This window comes from Paroedura picta, chromosome 13 (genome assembly GCF_049243985.1).
Source record: "Paroedura picta isolate Pp20150507F chromosome 13, Ppicta_v3.0, whole genome shotgun sequence".
NCBI classification, from domain to species: Eukaryota; Metazoa; Chordata; class Lepidosauria; order Squamata; family Gekkonidae; genus Paroedura; species Paroedura picta.
Genome location: NC_135381.1, coordinates 2,093,653 through 2,116,322, shown reverse-complemented (window position 1 = coordinate 2,116,322; position 22,670 = coordinate 2,093,653). Strand labels below are relative to the sequence as shown.

Here is a 22,670-nt window from a genome sequence, read left to right as displayed (position 1 = left end):
GCTGCTGGTGCTGGTGCTGCTGCAGAGGGCGTGGATCCTTCCGCCCTTGAGAACCGGGGGGCAAAGCGTATTTCTCCCCTCTGAGGAGAGTTTGTGAGGCACCCCCCTCCCCTCCCCTCCCCTCCCAGGCAAAAGGATTCAAAAAAGGAATAATACAAAATGCTGCTCGTGGAATCCATGAAACTCGCTGTATGGGATTCCTAGTTCATTGTCTGAGGCAGGGTGCCCACGCCAAAAGCTTCCTCCTGGAACGACACTTGGTTGGCCTCAAAGTTGCTCCAGACCAACAGGACCTCTCACCTGACTCTACCTGGAAAAATGTGCATGCAGGGAGGCTGATGCCCAGAATGAAACTCGCTTGGTCCCAAAGGTGCCCTGGGCTCCATCTTCCTGCTGCTGCTCCAGGCCCACAGGACTTCTCACCTGAATCCACCTGCAGAAGTGGGCACGCAGGGAAGCTGATGCTCCCAATGACCCTTGGTTGGTCTCAAAGGTGCCCCTGGACTCCCCAGTTTCTTTTGTTGCTTCAGACCAACACAGCTGCCCTCCTGAATCTAGATTCTGTGGCTATTTAGAGACTCACAAATGGATAATCCTGTGACAAGACTGTGCAAAGGCTGCTTTCTCTGAGACAAAAACACATTCTGTGCAGCTCTTGACAATGATCAAATCATACTTTTTTTAATTGTCCCTTCACTTAAAGACATTTGCTAATTTTTCCCTTTTTTAATTCGGGCTATTATAGAAACAAGTTCAGGGAAAGCCACCAAAAACCGAATGCAATTAAAATCAGCTGAATGTTGATCATTTCATCTGCAGGGAGAAAGAATGTGCAACCACTTCGTGTTCTTAATCTCTTGCTTGAATGTCATTTAATTAGCATTTTGATGACTCTCTTAATTGTCAGGGGGTTGTTTCTCTTCCACGGAAGTCAGTCCTTTCCCCCTGCAGGGCAGAAGCTTTCTGATGTACACAGACTGGATTCTTTATGCTGGCAGTTATATAATAATCATGATCATAACATGTTATTATGGCTGGTGGAGGCAGTGAATGAGAGTTCAGGCTGGTGTGCCAAGGGCTGATGCACCCAAGGAAACTGCACCGTCAGCTCACCTTGAAGCAAGTCAGGAAGAGCGAGTCAAAGCTGGGGAGATCTGGGTCATCAGATGTTTTGGCAACTGCGGGAGGCTGCTTGCATCTTAGCATTGTTGCTAAGACAGCCAGGAAGATCTGAAGCAAACAGGATTATGAGACCCATCCGAGTCCAGTAGCACCCTAGACACACCCATGAGATGTTTAAGGTACAAGCTTGTGAGAGTTAACAACAATTTTAGTCTTATAGCCTGTCCTTCCCCTTCGGCTCAGGGAGGGTAATGTAAACAATACAGTCAAATACATTATAAAATAAATCTATGTTAAGTTTTGAAATTAATTAGGTTGTTAAAAAACTGTCTTCATTTTAGTTAAAAGTCTCAGGGGGGTGGGGCAAATTGTTTAGGCAAATTTCTTTAAGATGGTGCTCTATTTCAGGTAGGGGAGTCCAACGTTTTGTTGGTGTTTATTTCCTGGGATCAATCATAGGCATGGCAGAACAGCTCTGTCTTGCAGGCCTTCTGGAATTGTTTACAATCCTGGAGGGCCCTGACCTCATTAGGCAGAGCCTAATGTGCACCAGATGCACAAACAACATTCAGGAAACTAAGTGAGAACTAGGAGGTAGAGCCTCTGCGTTGCGTGGAGGAAGTCAGAGCAGGTTCAGCCACTGGCATTTCTGATTTAAAAAGCATTCTAGTGGTGGAGATGTGAAAGGCCTCTGCCTGGGACCCTGGAGAGCCACTGCCAATCTCAGTAAAAACTGACCTTGATGGACTACGGGTCTGATTCAGTATGAGGCAGCTTCATTCATTCATTCATTCATTCATTCATTCATTCATTCATTCATTCATTCATGTTCTGTGTAAACCGCCCAGAGCTGCAAAGAAATGGGCGATATAGAAATCTAAATTAACTAAATAAATAAATAAATAAATGCATTCATTCATTCATATTTTTATACCACCCTCCCATATAGCTATGGGTGGTTTATGTATAACATCATAGGGTAATCACATAGAACACTGCAACAAATCTAACAATCATAACATAACATGTCAAACGGAACAAAATTTAAACAGGAACATTGACACGGCTTTGGGTTGGTCAGATTCTTCGGTCATGGGAAGGGGTGTCTGGGGGGCAGTGGGTGTTTTTGGGCTGGTCGCCTCAAGCAAATGCCTGGTGGAGGCCCTTTTGCAGGCCCTGTGAAATTGTGAGATATCTAATCCTACAGTGCTCAATGTTAATACCTGTGACCCACACATTTATTTCCAGTGTTGCAACCCATAGTTTCCCATCTGGGTCTTACAAGACTCTTACAACTCACTCAGCCCTTTCGCAGAATGCCTGCTATTGCTTATTCACTTATTTCCTCCTTCCTCTCAGCTTCTTTGTAGGGTCAAGTTCTCCAGTCAACCTTACCTTTGTCTCCTGTTCTTTGTGGTTGCAAGGAGAATATCTACGGAAGGTAAGGTTGCTCCTGTATTCTATCCCCTGTAGTGTGCTGCTCTACATTACACTCATGGCATACGATAAATAAATCGTGAGTTAACTCAGTTTTGGTGTAATGATCTTCAAATACCTTCTTTTGAAAGAAGGTTTCAGGATCATGCTTGGTTCTCAAACCAGGGACTCTGGCAGGGAGACTTGGGTCCCTTCCCTGAAACTCCAGTAGGAGAAATTGCTTGCTTGCTTTCCACTGTACATCAGTCCCACCACTACAGATGGCCAGGGTGTGATATTAAACGGCCTCTGATCTGAGTCCTCTGACTGAGGAGCACAGTCTGAGTTGCCCAGTTGGATGGATTCTTAGGAGAACTACATCTGGAATGTATGCTTTGCAGTCCAAACGTATTGTTAAGGTACAAAATTAGCATATCAAAGACTGCTGAAAGAGACTCCAGGTAATAAGATTGCAAATGAGGGACCGAAGCATCTGTGAACTCAGACAATAACTGAATATTCTGGATTAAAACAGTTATGGTGTAGGAAGAAGATAGGAAAATAGGTTTGCCCGGGTCCCCACTGGCCACTAGCAGGGGAGATCTGTGGATGGAGCCTCAGTGGGGTACAAAGCAAGAGAGCAGGGGTGGCCAAAGTGTGGCTCTCCAGATGTCCATGAATTACAAAGTGTGGCTCTCCAGATGTCCATGAATTAATTGTAGTTCATGGACATTTGGAGAGCCACACTTGGCCACCCCTCCAAAGCATCCATTTTCTCCAGGGGGACTGATCCTGTAATCTAGAGAGGAGTTATAATTCAAGGGATCTCCTGGTCCAACCTGGGGGCTGGCATCCCTACAGTAAAACCATGTACTTGCTGGCATTTAAGACACCTTATGAAATATGTCATATATGAAGTAATAGATGCTGCTTTGAGCTTTGCAGTGGCAGGATAAAAATTTTAACTCAAGCACATGATATAGTCTCAGTTTGGTGGTACTTTATTATATAACTCAGGAGTCAGGGAGTAATCCTATGTTGTTGTTCGGTTACATACCTCATGGGGACATGACATATTTTCATTAAAATGTAATTAGAAAATTATTAATACCCATCTGCCTCATCATTATATAATGATGGGAAAAACCCAGAACCTTAATCAAAGCTAGTTAGGACTTGGAAAGTTTGGGACCTTATAGTTATTAGCCACTTGCAACAACAAAGAAGATGAAAGCATGGTAATTTGGTTGAGACCTGCTGGCCAGTAATCACTTTCAGGAAAGGGAAGCCAGCCATTAATGTGAGGATGGACAAATATATTTAAAAACCTACATAATACCATTGTAAGGCGTCTTTTGATAATTAATAACATGAACAAGTGATGTGGTGGGTGGGAAGGAGAAGTGTATTTACCACTATAGTTCATACTCTTTTGTAAGATGATAATAATTATTACATTATTTATAAAAAGTCAGGAAAGATCCAGACATGGACAGAGCCCCTTTTTATTCTACCCACCCTTGTATTGTTTCTGTCCTCTTTTCTGTTAGTTCTTGTATGAGTATAAGCTGGCAGATTTTCAGGCATGACGCTGCAGTTATATAATGTTTCGTCCAAAGGTACATGAATAAACAGATTTCTGAAGTTCCTGTGACTCAAGCCACAATAGAATCTCTGCTGAGAGAGAGCTTTGAGTTCACTCCTGGATCTCCAACGTGATGTCGCATGTACAAGAACTGACCATTCTTGCTTCATTCAATTCCAGAAAGTTGTGCAAAAATTTCTGTTTCAGTTTCTGTGTGGTTGGTTCAACCAAAGAGGGCATTTAACACATGATGAGTTTCTTCTGAGCTAAAAGCTGTTTCTCCTTGCCAAATGGGGTCTTTTATGCAAGATTTACTTTGTTCTATAAATGCCCATTATCTTAGCTACATCTTGCAAACCTGTTTGTTTGTATGTTTGTTTGCTCTGGCTTTTCCAGATTGCAATCCTACGCAAAACTCTCTCTGAGCCTCCCGATCCATCCTTGCAGCATTGGCTGCTAGTGATACCCTTAATTTTAAAGTTTTGGATCCAGAATTACTGCTCACGCTGGCAGCCATGTCACCTTGGGATGTGTTCTTGTCATCTCCCATCCATGAAATGGATCTTTCATTGGAAAGGAAGCCCCTCTAGGGAAATTCTCTGATGAGCCAGTGCTTTGCAGACTTCTCTTGTCTTTGACTCAGCATCCAATCACTCCTTTGAAGTTGCATTAAGATTCTGGGCTGCTCAAGGTGACGAGATTCCAATCGTTTGTGACCTTTCTACCGGCGCAGACTATTCATATGAATTAGTACAGTCCTATTAACAATGCGTTTGGATCTCAGCAAAGGTTTACCACCGTCCTACAGTAAAATGTAAAACTGACGTGCTAGGTCTGGATCCCTTCCTCCAGTAATTGCTTGTCAGACGCCTCACAGAATTTAACAAACATTGCAGAATGTTACCACATTTTTGTAGTAGTTAATCTCATTTAAAAAAACAAATAACCAAAATGAAATAGGGGATGGGCTCAACCATGCTTGGTAGGCACATCCTCTGACCTGGAAGTAATGCCTCAGCCTCCTGATTCCAGATGCACAGTGATTCACTGCTTCTGTCTGCCAGACTAGACTACACGGTCTGACTTCATAAGGGCAGCTTCATCCCTGCCCATCAAAGCAGGGATGCAACATAGCAAAGAACAAACAGAACGCAGAGGCCAAGGGTTTCCCCCACTTCTGCCTCCCAGCCTTGCTGTTCAGACATTTATGTTTATTGACTTTAGATATGCAGCTAGCAGCCATTGATTAATCTGTCTAGCCCTCTTTTAAAGCTGCTCATGCGAATGGTCATCTTTATGTTAATTGGCAGTTAATTCCTCAATGTAATTGTTCATCAAAACAAGTATTTCCTTTTGTTTCATCTGTTGGCTTCGTAGAATACTATTCACTTCCTCTGTGCCAGGCATAAAGATATCATGTTATTCTCCCTTAGTTGTTCTTTCTGTTAACTGAAGAGCCTCAGACTTGTTCATTTTTCCCTCAAAGGAAAGATGTTCCAACTCCTTAGTCATCTTGATTGTCTTCTGAACTTTCTCCAGCCCTGCAATGTCCTTTTAGAGATATAACCATCAGAAAACTATACACACTCCTGTTGTTTAGCACTCTTATCTTGATATAAAGATAAAGGTATCCCCTGTGCAAGCACCGAGTCATGTCTGACCCTTGGGGTGACGCTCTCCAGTGTTTTCATGGCAGACTCAATACGGGGTGGTTTGCCAGTGCCTTCCCCAGTCATTACCGTTTACCCCCCAGCAAGCTGGGTACTCATTTTACCAACCTCGGAAGGATGGAAGGCTGAGTCAACCTTGAGACGGCTGCTGGGATCGAACTCCCAGCCTCATGGGCAAAGCTTTCAGATGGCTGCCTTACCACTCTGCGCCACAAGAGGCTCTTCATATCTTGATATGGTACTTTATAAATCTGTTAAATAAATTCCCATTCTGCTTTTGGCCAGAACCTGGAGCAAAATGATGGATCACATACACACACACACACACACACTAGAGGAGGAAGAGAATTGGACCTCTGTTAGGAGGGAAATTGGGTCTTCTGTCTGCAAAGCATGCACTCTTCCAATGAGTTATGGGATCTTATAATTCTTGGCAGAGTAATTAACCCAGCAAGGTTGCACAGCCTGATTAGCTAAAAATTTATTCAGGAATTATCATACTTGATGGGAAAGAGGGGAAACAGAGAGACCCCTAACTATATCTCTAGCTGAGACAGGGGAAGACAATGTGGCACTTCCAAGAAGCAGGAAATTGCCCTGAGAGTAGCAATCCAGAGAGAGATGAGGAATAACAGGCGAGAACCCACCTTTCTAACTATCTAGTAGTCCTCTTGCTGTCCCCAGCAGGACAGCTGTGTGCTCAGCTTACTTCAAAACAACTTTCAGGTCTCCAGTTTTGGAATGAGCTGAGTGTTAAATGGTCAGACTAAATCCCGTAGCTGAGAAGATTCTTAACTGGTTTTTGGGTGGTGAAGGTCTTCCTGAGCACTCTTTAGTCTTCTCTGGTCTTCCTGAGCACTCTTTAGAGCAGGGGTAGTCAAACTGCGGCCCTCCAGATGTCCATGGACTACAATTCCCATGAGCCCCTGGCAGCATTTGCTGACAGGGGCTCATGGGAATTGTAGTCCATGAACATCTGGAGGACCACAGGTTGACTACCCCTGCGCAGGATCTTCTTCTTTGTAATTGACTATCCCGACATCCCTGCTTTTTGAGAGCACTTCCTTCATGCTTCTCTCCAGAACAGCAGTTGGACAGAAGAATGACTGCAGATGACCGCTAACTAGGTAGGTCTCTATCTCTTTCTAGACAAAGTTATTTCTCTTTATTTTTTAAGCAGCCTGGTGCTTGACTCTCTCTGCATATTCAGATCTCGACCAACAATAATAGACTAGATAAGACTAGATAAGACAGATATATTTCAATATTTTTTAAAACTTATAGTGTATATATTCTCAGGGTGCCTGGTAATTGACAAGGAGGTTCAATTTTGGTGCATAAGTGCTGTGTGTTATATAGTGCTATTAAATGTGCATATGAGTGATATTTTAAAGAAAGATGGAAACAGCTACACCATGCATTTAAAATACTGTATGATGTATCATAGGGTAATTTCACACCTGATATTTTGACCTTTACCCGTAAAAATGTAATGTGTGGATGGGACAATTGCACATTGGCAAAGATGAGAGTCATGCAGTTAAACTCATGGAGGCTCTGCTAGGCCTCCAAGTTTTGGGCCTTGAGGCATCTGGAAAACAGATTGTTGAGTTGAGCACCTTGTCATATGTACACTGATGCAAACCTGAGTTTACCTTAGGGTAATGTCTGAAATTACCTCCAATGCTACAGTGTCAGCTATATTCAGAAATGGAGACGCCAACACTGGGCAAATATCCTGTAAAAACATCACAGGCTCTCCATTCTTCATCAGTAAATAGACTTTGGCTTTCTACCTCAGATATGATATCATTTAGATGGCATTGACTGATTGGTTTAATTGTGAGTCTCCAGCCAAGGTTCTCAGGAGATAAAATAAAGAAGTTAAAAGTCCAGTGTCAAGCACAAAGGGTGGCAAAGATTAAATGTATTTGGTACATCTGAAGACAGAATAAATAATTGCCAAACTTAAAAACAAAAGAGTAATAAGATTGCATGGGAAAAGCCTTTACAGAAAGGTGAAAAAAGAAGAAAAATAAAACATTGCAAAGGAACAGGGAAATGAACCCTTCTCTATCCCAGCTTTACTTAGGTTATCAGTTAAGTTATATAAGGGTTTCTATAGCAATGGCCCACATTTTTACAAGTCAACTAACCTTATGTTACCCAGGAAAATACCCCAAACGACAAGAAATAAGAGGTATGTCTGTCCGTCGTAAAGAGCACCAACCTGATTCCCTTTCTGTTTGGGGTTATAAGGGAGTCAGGAACCTCTCCCTCACTACGTCACTTCTGGAAGAGAAGAAAGGCCCCTCCTCTCTTGTATCCAGCAGAGCAATGTGGTATAATGGTTAGTGCTGGATGAGAAGCGAAGAGCTGAGAACCTAATTCTAATCCTGTGCTAGTCTGAAACTCGCTGGCTGACCTTGACTACCCACCTGCTCTCAGCTTACCCTGCTCCACTTCCAGGCAGCACCCAGAGATCTCCTGCTATTAGAATAGCTCCCAAGACAACCAAGATCAGTTCCCCTGGAGAAAATGGCTGATGTGGAGGGGTGGACTCTGGCATTAGACCCTCCCGAGGTCTCCCCTCCCCAAAAACCACCCCTTCCCAGGCTCCAGCTCCTAAATCTCCAGATATTTTCCAACCCAGAATTGGCAACCCTAGCTGTACAGGATTGCTCCGAGTGTTGGCAGAGCTTAAATATATGCAAAGAGAACAGAGCCCTAAGCTGCTTAAAAGAATAGAATCATTTTTATTTAGAAAAGAAACAACGTTGTTTAGAAAGAGAGGAGAGAACGAGCCCTCTAACTCCCTGTTGTGTAGTCTTCATTCAGTCTGCTGTTCTGGAGGCAATCAGGGAAGAAGTGTGCTTAGAGGATCAAGAAGTCTCCAGATGAACCAATTAGGACCCAGGGAGAGATTATTTGAAAACTGTCAGGAAGTTCCTGACTTAAATATGCTTAAATACACATCTCCTCCAATGCCCCCTTGCAGGACATTCTTCTTGTTTCTGAATCATGCACAGTACAGATCTTGCACATCCCAACATGGAGGTCACTGCCCTGAATTCCTTGGAGTAAGGTCTAGAAAGCATTTATTTGGCAGACTGAGCTACCAACTTATCAGGGAGTCATGTCTAGATCCTGGGAGCAGGTAAGCGATGCAGGACTATTTGTGCTCAGCCCCAGACGGTGCCACAGGCGGCTTTTGGGCTCTGCCAGGCCTCCAGATCTTGGGCCCTAGGATAGTTCCTGAATTGTCTGGAAAACGAATGCGCTGGGTCTGAATTCTGCTAGGGCCAGCCCCAGCTGCATTTCTTTCCTGGCTCTGTACAGATCTTTGGACAGCTGTGAAATCACCATGATCTTACATCCGCCCAATGGAGAAAGCATGTGTGTGTTTAGGGCATAAAAGACGGGAATTCAGCCTTTTCTTGATTCTTCCTCCATCAGGAAGCATGGAAAACTGGCCCCATGTCACGCCTGCCTGCTCCCTGTTTTTTAAAGCGCCCACCGTGTCATCCCGCCTCCCCCGTACATGTGGGGATGGCAGGATAGGATGAACTATACCCAACCGAATTGCCTGAATTTTTTAATCTGCTTGTGCATTGTGCTGACTCGAGACAACGCGAATGCAGTTGCAAACGAGGCCAGCCTGCTGCCTCTGTCTTGCGTGCCTGCAATTAAAATGTCTTTTCCAAGATGCTGATGCTGCCGCCAGCCTCATTACACAAAGAAAAGTAACTGATTTTTTTTTTTAATGGGAGATTAGCAAAGTCCCATCTGTCCTTCTTGCTGGATCCTGGTGAGCTCATGGTTTCTAGCAGGAGCAGAAGCTCCATCTGAAGGTGAACTTCCTTTCTTTCCACTGGGCACTTTACCTCGTGACAGAACCGTCATGGTTAATGGTGGACCCTCATAACTGTATCCTACCAATGGCAGCCAGATTTGATTGCATTGAAGCTTAGAACGCTGAATAAGGCTCAGTGTAGTTTCTTGGGCTAGGCCTTCTTTCCCAGCTGGACAGAACTAGTACACAAAGGGTTATCAACCTCCAGGAGGGGCCTCGAGTTATTCTAGAATTACAACCAATCCCAAGACTACAGAGATGGTTCCACCTAGAGAAAATGGCTACATTGGAAGGTCAACTCTCCTGAAATTCCTCTTCTCCATCCCAGGGCCACACCCCAAACTTCCAGGAGTGTCCCAACTCAGGCCTGGCAACCCTAGTTTATACCCCATAGCAATCCGTCCCCTTCCCAAACCCCGCCTTCCCTAGGCACTGTACCCAAGCCTCCAGAAATTTCCCATCCCAGAGTTGGCAACCTTATGGGCCTTACAGTATCAATCAATCAATGTGCTTTAAGGGCATATAAAAGATTAAAATATTCATCAAGTAAAATACAAAAAATATAAATATAACAACGATAATAAAACTTAATGGGTTAATTTGGGAATAAAGATAACATTATGAAGAAGAAAACATGCCATGATCTTTTGTTGGCACATCCTTATGGCCCATTGAAAAAATTTGCCACATTATCAATCGCATCTGTAGTCATTCAGAAGGAACGAAATCATAGACTCATAGGGTTGGAAGGGATCTCCTGGGTCATCTAGTCCAACCCCCTGCACTATACAGGACACTCACAACCCTATCACTCATCCACTGTCACCTGCCTCCCCCTTGAACTTTTCCTTTCTTGTCTACTAAGAAGGAATTAAAATATTTAAAGTGAATATTTACATTAAAAGGACAATAGAAAAAAAAAACAAGTGCTGTAGTTTCGACACACAAGGACAGTGCCTGTCTGAACATGGCATTTTTTGGAGTCTCCATGACAGAATTGCTGGTGGCAACACAGTAAATCTAACAAGAGAAAAAACTGCATTGATGTGGGATACTCAAACAATTCAAATAAAAGGCCATATGGTCTGCATTTAATGGGCTTCCCATAGTTAAAGAAGAACGCGTTTTATTTGCTGCACTACTAAGTTTTTGGAATTTGATATCCAAAAATCTGTGTTTTATTACTCAAAGTACATCCGCTGTGGATAGGGCCCTACAGTAGTTCAGCCCTGCCAGCATTTATTTATGTATAAAATTATTACTCTGCTTTTCAATACCCCAAATTTGTCTCACCCCAAACAACTCATAGAAATAAAATTAATTAAAATATATTTTAAAAGTGTGACTTTTCAGTTGAATAGCATTCAGGCACCATGGTGGGCCGCTTGCCTCTTGTTCTGGTGATGGAATGGACAATAGCAGTAGGCAGATCCACACACGCATTTTAAGTGCCTTTCCCCATACCGTGTTGCATGGATCCCATGTATCTGAGGTGTTCTGTTGACCCTGGGGCTGACCCTGCTTAGCTTCTGAGATTTGGGGAGCTTGAGCCATCTAGGTCAGGGCAAACAAACACGGCCTGTATCTGTTGGTGGCTTCCCATCTCAATACTGATGAGGGCTGATCCTGCTTAGCTAAACAGGGCTGGCCAGGTCAGGACTGATTTGATTTCATGCTGGTAAAACCATGGAAGTGAAAATGCTAATGAACCCTAAATAAAAACATATCCCCATACAGCAACAACAGTTGTCACTGGACATCTAAAAGGAACTTGGAAGGCAGCAGCATAAAATAGCAAAAAATCAGCCGCTCAAGAATGCACTCATAGATTAAAATGGCCTTACTGGCTCCCAAAAGAGAGGCAGGGGGGCTGAATCTTTTTTAGATGTTTGAAAACACAAGTATGGGGGGAAATGCTTAGAGGTCCCTTCCTGGCACCCTAATGGAGAGGGAAAGAAGGGAAAGTGAAGACAAGTGTCAAGTTCTTGATAGTGGTTGGAGAATGGCTTGTGTATCTGTGTATCCCAGTTTGCCTCATGTACATACGCAGAATCAAGTTGAACAAGGAACTCTGTTTTGCTTCAGTTCTGCTCTAGAAACCAGCATGGGGTCAGGGTTTGGCCTGGAGTGGAGGAGTTGCACAAACATTGCTTGAAAAGGGAAGGAGTTGCCCCCCCTCCCATCTGTCTGGCAGTTCTCTGGTGAGCCACATTTGTGGGGGTACGATCCAGGCTATTCTAACCCCTTTACCTTTCCTGGTATATTCAAGGCAGACCAGATTGTTAAAATTCTGGGGGGTCACCCCTTTCGTCTGAAGCAGCAGAAAACTGTTGAGTCCAGGGGCACCTTGAAGACCAACCAAGTTTAACTCTGGATATAAGCTTTCATGAGAGCAGGAAGAATTTAGGGAGCTGCAGCAGCCTTGGAGCCAGTAATGAAATTTGCATGAGAAAAGCAATAATGGGGAGCGGGGAGAAACAAAAGAGAGAGAAAGAAATTGAAAGCAAAATTATGGAGTGAGTCATTAGGGGAAACTACAGCAGCCATTATGAATATTTCCCCCACACTGAAGCCAGAGCAATAGGAGAGGCCTATAATAGCTCAGGTTCAAAGAGGCAGAAAGGGAACACTATTTAAATAATAGAATTCAAAAGCCAGTGGAAATGGGTGATCCATGGTTGCTGCTTACTTCGTCTGAAAACATCTTTTGCACCAAAAGGAAGCACTTTTATTTTTCATACTGCAGATCACGGCTTTGCAAGCGATTATTGCCATGTTTTGGCAGCAGCCCTCCAAAAAGAGAAACGGCTTTTCTGATATCCACATCAGTTGCAAAAGCCGGGTTCCAAGGAAGACGGCTGCAGTGCAATATACCTAATTGTTCTAAGGGTCTTATGAGGTTCCTTTATGCTGCAGGGCTGTCTTGGTGAACATTCTGAACACACCCAGGAGGTAAAGCGGATGTGAAAACTCCCTTGACAAACCCGATTGCGGTTCATTTGCTTATGCCAGTAGAAGACTGACAAACCAGGGATCATGATACATTGACAAGCTGCAAGAGGTTGATTTAGAATAATTAAACCAGTGTTTAGGGTGCATCCCACCGCTGCCTGTCCCTCAGATACACGATATGTCATATAACTGGTCTTCAGACATCATCTAGGAAGGAACGAGCTTACAGGGATTATCTGATGCAACCTGTACGACAACTGACAGGTGTGGACATGTGGAATCCCAGAAGCAACTGACCCTTCCCTGAGGAGAAGGTATAATGCCAAGAGACAAATATGAACCGGGCTTATTCCACTGTGGGACAGAGGGTGCTGGCCCCTTTTGCTTAGGGAAGCGAAGGCAAAAGGATTTTGCCTGTAAGAACAACAGGCTGTAAGAACAATGGGCATTTTCTGTTTTAATTTGGGACACATATTCTACATTTAAAATTTTATTTAAAATGTTTTAATGCCACTTTAGGGTCCTCCAGGCAGTGGACATGAAAATGTAAAAACATTTGAATGTTAGATTCAGGTGGGCAGCTGTGTTGGTCTGAAGCAGAACAAAGTTTGAGTCCAGGGGTACCTTTAAGACCAACAAAATTTTCTTCACGGTATAAACTTTCACGTGCCTGCACACGTCTCCAGATATGGTGAAACAGAATTTCCTTTTAAAAAAGCCCTTCCTATATGTAATAATTAAGGAAATTGTTTCACGGCATCTGAAGAAGTGTGCTTGCTCATGAAAGCTTATATCTTGAATTAAACCTTGATGGTCTTAACTAGACACAAACTTTGTTCATTTGCACACTAAAAGAGCAATTATAATAACTATATCTGTAAACCACTCGGGGAGCAGTATAAATAATTTGCTAAGGCTAAGGGGGTGGGCCGAGTCCGGGATAGGAAACAGGCCATTGGCCCCTTGGCCTCAGACTGACAATTGGAGGGGCCAATCGGAAGGATCTTTGCGCCTTCCAATTGGCTCATCTGTTGTCAGTCTGGGGCCAAGGGGCCAATCGGATGGTGTGCACAGCGTCCCTTCCGATTGGCCCCTTAGCCCCAGAATGACAACGGGGGGGGGGGGGGCTAATGGGAAGGCGCGAAGTGCCTTCCAATTGGCCCATCGACCCGACTACCTCCACTGCAGTGGGAGCCTTCCCTGCGGGCCTCAGAGCAGGCCCGCTGCGTTGGCCACCGCAGCCCCCGCCTTTCAAAGCCCGCTCTTATGTGCGGGCTTTGCAGCCTAGTATGAAATAAATCAAAACCGGGGAGGAGGGCCAGTTATGGGGGGAAGGATGCCAAATGAAATAAACAAAAAAATCTTCCCCTATTTTGGGAAACCTGATGCAGTGACACAGTTGGCGTGTGCATCAGCAGTGGCCCAATGCTGATGGCAAAGGCAAGGGTTGCAAAATCAGGAACACCCAATTTGCATGGGCATCACCTGGCTCCTTGCGTAACGGTGCTCTTTGAAGACCTGCCTCACAGGTCATGCCTGTACAATCAGGTGCAACTGTGTCTAATTGTAGTTGTCAGTCCATCAGGTGTGTGTGGGCTAGGGTTGTGTGTGTGTGTGTGTGTGATCTAGGGCAGGAGGGGCCCTTCCTGTTCTCCCCTCCATAGGCCAGATGTTTGCTGTTCCTGCAGGAATCTTTTCATCTGCAGATTTCTCTCTGGCACCACACAGTCGATGCAGAAAAGAAGAGACAAACTGTCTGAACAATTTGTTCATGAAAAAGAAAGAGCATTTCCCCCTCTGTTGTTGCCACATATGCAGGCCTCTTCCTGGGTCCCTAAATAGAGTCTCTACCCAGCCAATTGCCCCACTTTAAAGGAGAATATGCTGTAAAACTGCCTCCATGTTTGAAAGGAGATGGATGGAGCGTAACAGAAGTCAACTACTCTCAGCATTCCACAGTTAATGATACGTCTGACCATTAATCCCCAATTTTGACAAATTTATTACCTTCACTATGTTTCCCTCCAAATTAACACCAAACAAATGGTAACCTTATATGCTAAGTTTGTTATTCCTGCTTAGCACGTGGGGAATCTGGTGTGATGGCCTTGATCCACACTTGGAATCTGGGGAGAACCTGGGAGAGGAGACAAGGAAGAGCAACTATGGGCTGCTTTCCTAGCTCCTGGGTGAGATTTCTAGCTGCCTCTTGGACAAGGCAATGAAGGTGGTCTACAGCCCCCTCTCCTGCTCCTTCTGTTAAAGTGTGGTTTGGACGCCAAGTTCTTGGGGTGGCACCAAAGAGCCCCTTGTGATGTGAGAGGCACTTCTCACAGCCCAGCTAATGGCTCAGGGGCACTCTAAGTCTGGAAAGCAGCAGGGGGGCTTCTGCCAAGCAAGAACTTGGAAAGCCATTGGACTAATGAAGATTAAACTTTCTGCTGCCAAATATGTTGATACTGGTGGTGCTTTTTGGCATGGGGATGTTCTCTCATTGTTTTCTGAATCCTTTCCTAATGGACAATAGGATATAGCCAGGTGGGTTTTCTAGTTTTTTAGAACTAGACAATAATTACGAGGGATGGCTGGTTTGGGGAGCTGACAGTATAGAAGATTTTTTTTTGTACCCTGCTTTTTACTACCCAAAAGAGTCTCAAAGTGGCTTACGATCGCCCACCCTTCCTCTCCCTACAACAGATGCCCTGTGAGACAGGTGAGGCCGAGAAAGTTCTATCCAAACTGGGACTGGGCCAAAGTCACCCAGCTGGCTGCATGTGGCTGAGGAGCCAAGGAAGCAACCTCAGTCAGAGACTTTCCCCCAGGACTTGATACCCACATCATGTTGCTAAACAGCAGTGTGAGGGTTGATGCTTCTAAAGATGTGGCTTTCAAGAAGACCTAATCCTCTCTACCCTTCCTGATCCTGGCAACATTTCTTTTTAGGATTCCTGTTCTTTCCTTATAATGGTTCATATCCTGAGCCTCAGGAGTGGACAACCGTTCCCTTTCTAGACCCCTTTAGAGGGCCATCCCTCTGTCAAACCGATCTTTCATATTCCTTACATTCAGTAACCGCTGTCACCCTTCTAGCACTTAGAATGTTCACTGACATTCTGTGACATCACAGAAGCTCAGCCAATGGCTCTGGAGAATGTGCAAGCTGTATGTGTGTGTGTTTTTTTTAAGCTCATTATAAATATGAGATGGATTTCTTTCCCCTGAAAATGGTAGATTTCAAAGGCGTCTAGAATAGATAGAACAGTGTGATAACTCTGAGTTGGAACAGTGATAGCTGAAGTGATCCAAGCACTGGAGGCTGACCAAAGTGAATTTGAAGTTGCATATTTGAGGTCTGGGTAGAGAGCACTGCTAGTTCAGCTTGTAAATTTTAAAGCGCTGTGCGTCAGAGATGTTACATAAGGCCCTGGAAGCTAAATATAACAAGGACTCTTTTTGGGTGACGGCTGCTTTACTTGAAAAGGGCACATTAGAACAAGGAAATAGGAATCGATCCTGTTGCCAAATTATATTCTTCATGGCTTCTGACATCCTGGGCTGCAAACCTGGCTGGAACTCCATTTTGCTTCCTTTGAAATGAAAAGGGGAATTACGTTGATGGTTGCCACAAGATGCACTAAAAAGAAATGTGGCCAAGTGTTAAATGCCATGTTGTACTCATCCAAAAAATGATTGGTTAGGTGTGGGTATAAAGAATGAAAAGTTCTTTGTATATGATTTCCCTGCACAATTCTGTCATGGATGCCTGATTGATGCATCCTCCGCCCCCCAAAAAAACCTGCAAGGAGCTTAGGGCAATGTATGCTGTTCCTCCTGCCTCTGTTTTATCCTCACACCAACCTTTTGAGGTAGGTTATGCTGAGAGGCAGTCTGAGTGACTGGCTCAGGACTTCTGGTTGAGGCCCAGTAGCATCTAGCCCTTAGTGAGGGCTACGTTAAGTGCCTCCCTTCCCAGATAAAAACACAATTAAAGGCAATATTATTTTTGTTTTTATTTATTTTATTTGTTTCGATTTCTATTAGCGGAGTAATATGTTTTAACTGTATTTAACTAAATTTAAATTTTATTTTTGTTTTATTTTTAGAATTTATGCATTTCATTGGCACTGCAATCCACCCCGAGTCTTCTTGAGAAAGGGCAGAATAAAAGTCGAAACATAAATAAAACTTGGCCCACTTCGGGGACGGGTGGGGAATCAAAACCGGGCTCTCCCAGGTCCTAGCTTTCTCCTTAGCCTGTTGCACCTGTCAAGCAGTGGGAAGGAGACAGATGAATGGCTGCAGGTGGGGGGAATCAGGTGGGGGATGTCCGACATTAAAAAACGACTACCCCAAATTTTTAAAAAGCAATGCAGCAAGCGAGGAGGCAGCACCTTTCTCTCTGCCATGCTGATTTTCAGTTTGCATGGAGTTTCTTTTTTATATGAAAGACTGGAATCCACTCCTTTGTAGTCTGAACTGGTATAATTTGTTCTGCCACCCCGCATATATGAACCAGACTTAGCTGTACAGCCCCCTCCCCTCATTTTCTACCTCTTTGTTGCATCCAACTCTTTGACAGCCTCCCCATGTACAAGTTTCTCCCTCACCCCTGTCCCAGAGTGGCCACGTTGCCTTGATTCCCTCTCTTGCCTGGAGCAGGCATGCTGCTTGGATTTGCTAAGCAACTTCAGGATATCTTTTTAGGTGACTGGGGTAGATCCTTTGGTTGCTCAGCAACCACATACCACCTACTCAGCTCTCCTACTCATTGGAATTGGCAATAACATGTCTGAGCTGGTACACAAATAGAAGCAGGTAGCTACAGCAGTAACTGCTAAGGAATATCTTTCCCCTATTGTTTGGGGAAGCCATCTTTTGATGGGGGCAGAGGAAGCACTGGCTAAGGGGAGCATTTCAGGTTGATCTACTGTATCCCTCACCAGACAACCACCCAGGATGCTTCACTGTCAAGCCAAATATCATAGGACAGGTAGTCAAATTGTGACTCTCCAGTTGTCCATGATCCCAGGTTCAGTTCCCAACTTCTTCGGGGCCAAGAAAGCTATCAGTCTGGGTTCAGAGTCTAACTCGAACCTCTGTCTTTCCCAGTTAGCATTGTGGGATGCAGTGTAGGAGGCCTATTTGGGTGGTTGACTTGAGAGCAGTCACCACTGGCTTCCAGGAGCTTTAATCACAACAAATGCCACCGTGAACTTTCAACTCCCTTTTCCAAATAAGAACCGCTTTCCAAAAAAGAAGAGCTCTTTTTTGAACCATGCTGTTCACTACCCAAAGGAGTCCCAAAGCAACTTACAGACTACTTTACCTTCCTCTCTGAACTACAGATGCCCTGTAGGGTAGGTGGGGCTGAGAGATTTCTGAGAGAACTGCTCTACAAAAGAGCTCTGAGAGAACTGTGAGTGGCCCAAGGTTACCAAGCTGGCTGCATGTGGAGGAAGAATCAACCCTGATTCTCCAGATGAGAGTCTGACACTCTTTGACCACCACACCATGCTGGCTCTCTTGTCGATTAAAAAAGGCATAACAGTCCAGACCTATTCAGGGGGGACCGAATCTCAAAAGAAAGCTGCTTTAAGTATTGCACAACAGCACAAGCATTCCTGATAGCGATGTAATTCTTGATTAGCTCTGGTCTGGGCGGCCGCTGTAAGTCAGCTAATGGTGAAAAGATTACATAAGGAAATGGGTGAAACATTCTTGGGAGGTACAGAGAGGCCAAAGACCTTTTCCGGCAACATTTACGCCTTGATGAAACTGAGAAATTGCGACAGTTCCAAGGATCCTTCTGGAACGTGAAGAACCGACTGGGGGGGGGGGGGAGAAAGGGAGTTTTGTGACACTTGGCCAAGAAGTCATTATCAGGGCAAGATAATCAGCTCCCAAACACCAAGCGGAACGGAGCAGGCCAAGCGTGAATGTGAAACGACACCACCAGCGCTCTGGCAAGGAGGCTTCTGCCTCTCAAAAGGCTAATGTGTGAGTCATCCTCAACCAGTTGGTGCTGTCCCAGGGGGAGCCTTCCTAGAACCGGCATTTCTTCCCATCACCTAAAAAAAAACTGGAAGGGGTACGAGGAACAAGGTTGAGCAGTCTGGCGCACATCAAGCGAGCACCTATTTTGGCCTTTCTGCTCAGCAGAATTGACTTACCAAGAGCAGGCCCCATTATGGTTCATGAGTACTTGTTGTTACAACTGATTTCAAGGAGAGTCAACAACTGAGACCTGCCCCAGGTCCCTTTAAGCCTGGTCTCATCTTCCATGATGGACACATTTCTGTCTCCCCTCCCCTCCCCTTTCGTTGAATGCCCCCACCCCTTTGAAGGCAAGAGGAATGCTCAGTCCTCCGTCTTGTTGGGAGTGCATTTTCTTTCCTTATTGTACGATCCTGTTTTTCTACATACCTGGGGTTGCTGGAACCTGTAATTTCTTTGTGGGTGGCCAGTCCCATTTTTCTGTCTTGCAAATAAGCGCAGGACCTTCAGGTTTGGCGGAGTGAAAAGGTGGAAGGACTCTGCAGTCTCGCGTGTTTGTGAACAAGCAATTAAGAAATAGGTCACTTCCTCCTCCTGGATGTACTCCTTCTGTTCTCCCCCCCCCCCCCCGCTGACTCTCAGTTGTTCACAAGGTGCTCATTTGGGTTATATCATTGTTTCCCCCTTTGCTCGATCAACAAAGTCATCTTGTTCTGCACAGCTGGGAAGTCCCTCAGCTACGCAAGAGTCTTGATCCTGCCTGTCACTGGCCTAGTTTGCAGCTTTTGTGATGGGCACAAGCCATCCGTTCTGCCATGTATTTGTTTCTTTGGGAAATGTTTGCGCCAGCTCCCCAGAGAATCTGCCCAATATGGTGATAGTGATGTGCATGAGGACGGACAGACTGGCACATCCAAACACAACGTAAGCTTAGCCCAGAGACTCTCTACTCCTGTGTAAAGTCTCCCCATGTGAAGTCTGTGCCAGAAGTCTAGCAATGCCCACAGGCTAATAAGAGCTGGGAACCCTTACCCTGCACTCGGCCCCTCCTCTGTTTGAAACTAAACTGGTCTGTGGTAGAAGCAACATAGAACTTGCTCCTGCATCCCATGAGCTCTTCCCGTGGGAAAGAAGCCCAGACCACAAAAGCAAGAAGGACACAAAATAGAAAAAAGAACATAAAATAGCAGAAACTCTCCCAACATTTGGAGCCTCTTGTAAGAGGTGACGTCATTTTGAATCAGGGGAGAAGGGCACCAGTGCCGGTCCAGATCCACAGAATCCAACATTGGCCAGTCAGAGGGACAGTTAAGTGGCCTTAAATGAAATCAGCCCGGTTGGCCCATCAAGGTCAGAGTTTGATCCATCGAGCTCAGCTTGTTGATCACTCAGCACCTTTGTTCTATTGGTGCGTTGAGAGCCAATGTGGGATGGTGGTTAAAGAACAGTGGACTCTAATCTGGAAACCAGGTTTGATTCCCCACTCCTCCACATGCAGCCAGCTGGGTGACCTTGGGCTAGTCACAGTTCTCCTAGTGCTGTTGTTGCAGACCAGTTCCCTCAGAGCTTTCTCAGCCCCACTTATATCACAGGGTGTCTGTTGTGAGGAGAGGAAGGGAAAGGTATTTATAAACTGCTTTGAGACTCCTTCGTGTAGTAAAAAGTCCTTTCTTTCTTTCTTTCTTTCTTTCTTTCTTTCTTTCTTTCTTTCTTTCTTTCTTTCTTTCTTTCTTTCTTTCTTTCTTTCTTTCTTTCTTTCTTCCGCTATTATTTCCTTCCAGACATCCTTATCCTTTCACATCTATTGTGTCACAGATACATGTTATCAAAAATGCAACTCCAAAATACACATGTTACCATTTGCTTGCTGTTATCTGCAGAAAACATTCTGACAGCCATTCCTTTAAAACAAAAGGGCACTCTCCGATATCAGGAAACAACGTGGGGCCAATGGTAGAGTGATTCTCCCCCATCTCCTGTTGATTCATCCTTGCATCAACATGGAACCAGTGTAGTATACTGGTTAAGAGCAGCAGCCTCTAATCTGGAGAGCTGGGTTTCATTCCCTGCTCTACCACATGCAGCCAGCTGGGTGACTTTGGGTCAGTCACAGTTCTCTTAGAGCTGTTCTCACAGAACAGTTCAGTCAGAACTCTCTCAGCCCCACCTACTCACAAAATTCAGATGCAGGAAAGAAAAATACAGAGGGCATTTATTTGCAAGAGTGATTCCTGGCAGCCTCCCTAGGCTGAACTCAGGAGTCCCAAGTCTCTGGTAAGTCCTCAGGGTCTGCAAGCCAGTCTGATGAATTCCACCCAGCATGCAAACTTTTGCTGGGGAGTGGTGACCCTTAAGAAGCACACTGTAGTTTAATAACTGTGTCTGAGGTTCTCTGCCAGGGCAGCCCATCTGCTGGGAGTAGAGGCCAGGACAGACAAGACCTCCCTTCCCTGGCAGATCCTCAGGTAATAAGGCACAACAATGCTTTCCCTGTTGAATTCCCTCTGCAAAGAAGCCTGGGAACATTGGTGAGGTTTTCCTGGTGTTGTGTATATGTGTGCCACCATGTGTCCCACCCCTCAACCCCCGGAACGCTGAGCTCCCTTGTAAAGCAATTTGCAGAGAGGGGTCTGTTACGTTTGTTAACGTTATCATGCTGTTGACTTTTAAACTGTGATTGATTTGGGTTTTTTTGGGTTCAGGGATTAGTTATTTTCCTTTGTTCCGTCATAAATGTCAGCAGGGCTTCCTGGAGCCATGTGGCAGGATAGAAATCCCATTGCCTGCTGAATGAGAAGAGACAGGTCCCTGCCCCAAGGAGAGAACAGCCTTCAGTGGAGTAGGCATCTTCATTCCGGCTTCCTTGCCAGGATTCGAGGGTTGTCATGGATCCGCTGTAAGTGACATCACTGGCATTTTGTTCAAGCACAAATCCAACGACCCGTGTGCCGTCGGCTGAAGAGCCTGGAACACCAGTGCCAAAGTCTCTCTCCTTAGATAGGAAACGGCAGACGGGAGTCGGCTCTGATATCACCGTCCCCCTCCTGTACTTTCGGCAGTGGCTTGCCGTCATGTTGCCCTTGGCATGCTCTGTCTGGATGGGAGCTGTTCTAGTCAAAACCTTTTCCTGCGCCTTGAGATTAAGAGCTGCCTTGTTAGATCAAACTTCCATTTTGTCTGGCCTTCCATGTCCATTGGCAGCTGCTGCATGTAGAAACTCATGAGGAATTGTCTGTTCCCAGCAGGAGACATTTTAACAAGTTTCCCTGTTACACAAAATATAATAAAAAACAAAAGCTCCCTGCATTCAATTATGCCTCATATCTAGGGGATCACCTCTTCCCATATGTACCCCCAAGGAACTTTAGCTCTAGGGAGCAAAACCCTGGCCCCTAAGATATCAAACTGGCCTCAACTAGGGCCAGGACCTTTTTAGACCTTTTTGGACCAGGCCCTAGCCTGGTGGAATGCTCTCCCTTGGGACATCAGGGCCCTGTGGGACCTTGGACAGTTCCACAGTGCCTGCTAGACAGAGCTGTTCTGCCAGGCTTATGGTTGAGGCCTAAAACACGATTAAAATCCTGGCCTCCCTGTTCAAAACACCAGCCAAATTTACATCCAAATCTGAAATCTAGATCCACACCAACCCTTCCACTATACAAAGAGTCAGTTTGGAATTATGGGATCTATTTTGGATTTGAATATGATGTTTTATTGAATTATTTTACTGCTTTAAATATGTTATTACCCACCTTGAGCATCCAAGAGTAGGTGGTTTATAAATAAAATTTCATTATTATCATTATTAATAAAATAGCAAGATGGCTGTGGTAAGCACTCTCTGAGGAAGCTCTCAGTTTTTGGATGAAGGGGTAGATGTTTGTTAATGTACACAGGAAAGAACATTTTAAATGTTTCCCACCCACCTACGGTCAGAAATGACAACTTACGGAAGTATACCCCTTAAATTCTTTAAAAAAGCATACATTTGCCTATGTTATGATTAATATTATTATTAATAATTCCAACGAAACTGGATGACGGAATGCCTACTGCAAAGACAAAAGGGAGGACTCAT

The 22,670-nt window shown here is 44.8% G+C and overlaps 1 long non-coding RNA gene across 2 annotated transcripts; it reads left to right on the top strand.

Annotated features, from left to right (window-relative positions):
* The first annotated feature begins 137 nt into the window (after positions 1–137).
* Positions 138–21,482, top strand: LOC143822306 (uncharacterized). Of its 2 annotated transcripts, none has more exons than XR_013226123.1 (3): positions 138–1,301; positions 2,482–2,563; positions 21,333–21,482. It is a non-coding gene; the product is annotated as an uncharacterized LOC143822306 (long non-coding RNA). The 2 variants fall into 2 exon arrangements; XR_013226124.1 differs by lacking the exon at positions 21,333–21,482 and adding an exon at positions 4,158–4,368.
* The last annotated feature ends 1,188 nt before the right edge of the window (positions 21,483–22,670 follow it).